Below are 3150 nucleotides of genomic sequence, written 5' to 3' on the forward strand. Positions count from 1 at the left end.
CATAAAATAAATTAAGATTTTTTTTTGGGGGGGGGAGGTTTTTTTGCTATAGGGCGCGTGCGCTCGCCAGACAGACAGAGAGAGGTATAGAGACAGAAAGCGAGAAATCACCCCCCAGAGGGGATGGTCACGCCGCAATCCCTTCTCCATTCTCCTCTCGGGATCTTGGGCACGCACGCACACGCACCCAGTGTGAGTTTCAAGCCACCAGGTCTAGGATGCGAACCACGGCTGACTACGTGGGCATCCAGCGACATAGCCATTACACTAACTGCTGGTTCCCAAGATAATTTTTTTTAAAAATGTAATCCATGTCTATACTGATTTTTTATCCCTGCCTATTAAGAAGACCTGGAATGATGGCATGTACTTTGTACACCTTGTACCAGACCTTTCTTTCCTTTTTTTTTAAGCATTATTTATTTACTTTAATTCATTCATTCATCATTTTATTTTAATTTGAACAGAGAGATACACAGAGAGTGAGAGAGAGGGAAAGTGAGAAAGCAAGCCACCGGGCCCAGGACTCAAACCGTTGTCAGCCATGTGGGAGTATCCAGAACCTTAACCACCATGCCACCTGCTGGTCCCAAACAGAACTTTCTTTTAAAATGCTATTTTTCATTAAAGAAAATATTCAATAAAGGAAATATAGTGCCTTATTCAAGGAACTAAGTGGTCAAAATGGCCAATTTTACTTAGCAATATAAACACAGAACTAGATTATAGTTTAATAAAAAGTGTACATTCAAATTCATTCTGAATGGGGAAAAGTAATGTCTCTTCCTTGGAGAATAATTCTAATGAAAACAAATGTAAAAGAAACAAATAAAATAGGAAATCACCATTTAAAAGTAATAGTAATAGCCGCTGAAGTCAAGGTCTATGATAATGGCTATAATCAATGAGTACACAGTTAATAAAAAACCTAAATCTTTTTAAGTATACTTGATGGATTAATATCAAACATATTTATCATTATTAATTGACTAGTACTATAAAGTGAATGTCAATGAATTGGGTCACTGTTAAAAGAGATAGAATGTTTAAGTGGTGGCATAGTCCTATTTTTAAGAAATATGTAAATACTTTGCCTCTATAAGTATAAAGTATTTTATATTTTATGTCCAATTTTATTAGGTCAACCATGCCTTAATTTGTGCATTATACTATCACTGCTAACATCATAAGTAAAATCAAAGATAACAGTGTGAGAAATCAATGAAATAGCAATCATAGTAACTATAACATTTACATGTGGGTGTACGTAATATGTGCGGATAGTAAATTTTCTCAGTAAACTGTAACGACATCCAATTGAAGCACACATACATATAGACAAGTAAATAATTGACAAACCTGTCAATTTGGCATATAAAAAGGCCCAAATAGATCCATCTGCATAGTTTGTGAAGTATGAAAATTTTTCTCTTTTAATTGGAGTATTTAGCTCAATTATAGTTAATGGAATTATTGAAATAATTGAATTTGTAATCCATTATCTTGTTATTTATGTTCTACGTGAACTTCTATGTTTCCTTGTTCTTCATTCCTATCTTTATCTGTTTTATTTCAATAGTGTTTTCTTAGTTTATTATCCACTAGCTTGTTAATTAAGCAATCTTTTGATTCTTTTAGTAGAAACTCTAAATCTACTGTAACCTAGATTTATTTTATTTTATTATAAAATATTGCTATTATTACTTCCCTGATAACAATAGAAATTTATCCTTCAATTCTATTTATTATCCTTTCACTTTTAACATTATTTAGTCATTAATTTTAGTTGGACCTATATTTTAAATCTATAATTTATTACTATTACATTTTATACAATGTTTGCCGGATATTTAATATATTTTTCTAATATTTACCTTTTTGATGTTTTTGAATCCCTTCCTACATGTCATTTTCTACTGCTGTCCTAACAGAAGGAAAGATAACACCCCCCTTTCTTCAAGAAAGAAAACATAATCTGGAGTCTCATTTTTTAATGGACATGACAGAAGGCAAGAGCAAATGTTGAAGAAATTTTGGGGGAATTTTGCCGGGGTCCAGCCTCGGCGTGGGTGGGTTATCTCGACGGAGGCGGCGCTGGAAAGGAAGACTAAGGCCTCGATGCTTTTCATGCACGTCCTTAGCCGGACACTCCCAAAGATCGCTCTCTGAGGAGTGACAACTGCTAGGCATCATCGTGCCTTTTTATTGAAAATGTGATACATGCAAGTAAATGGGTGAGGGGCAGTAAAAGATTTACTCTAAGGAACAGGGTATACAAAGCATGGAAGCAATAATTATAAAAATGCTGTTTGTCTTGTTAGCTCAGGTAAAGTCAATCGCAGTTCTCAGGATGAGGAAGTCCATTTGTCTGCTGTATCTTCTTCTTGGATCTTGATTACTGGGAAGAGTCTTTTGAAGAGGGGGCTTGCAGGATGTTTGACAACTTCAGTCCCGGGCCAGGGCGATAACGTTGCTGGTTACAATGACCTAGATGGAAATCTTGTCTTGCTAAGTAAAGACACAGTTAATATATGGACTATCTATACATTACAACAAAGGAGAGTGAGTCTATGATCTATATGGGAAAGGAAGATGATCTTGTAGCTCAGGAGACAACACAGGATGTTTCATTAGCAGTTTTTCATAGTCAACAGCACATAGATGAGAAACTCTTTGTAGTTGAAAGCTACCTGTTGCTTTAGATAAGAACTCCCAGCTAAAATGGTTAATCTTTCTGTGGAGCCCTCAGCTTTGTTTATTCTGTTGTCCCATCCAGGCTTTTTCCTCTAATAAATCTGTGGGTTCCTGCATTTTGTTTGTTGAGTCTTGTCAATTAGTGAGTTCTTTTGTTTTATCTCTGAGTCTCTGTTATGTGGTGAATGTGCTGACTTTGCTAGTGTGAGTTAACTTTGGCCTGTAGCTTTAACAAGGGGTATGTAAGTAAAACTAACCTTAAACTAACTCAGTCTACATATGCTTCTAATGCTAATTTGGTTTATACTAACTTAATCCATATGTTAATTTTGGTTTAATAACAGACTGGTGGGGGAGTCTTAAACTTCCTGGTCCTCCTGTCAGTCTTAGGGAACAACTTTCCTACAAGATCGCTAATTGGCTTTATTGCAATGGTTGGGGGTGATGTTTTACCCT

This window comes from Tupaia chinensis, unplaced genomic scaffold, assembly GCF_000334495.1.
Source record: "Tupaia chinensis unplaced genomic scaffold, TupChi_1.0 Scaffold142679_1, whole genome shotgun sequence".
NCBI classification, from domain to species: domain Eukaryota; kingdom Metazoa; phylum Chordata; class Mammalia; order Scandentia; family Tupaiidae; genus Tupaia; species Tupaia belangeri.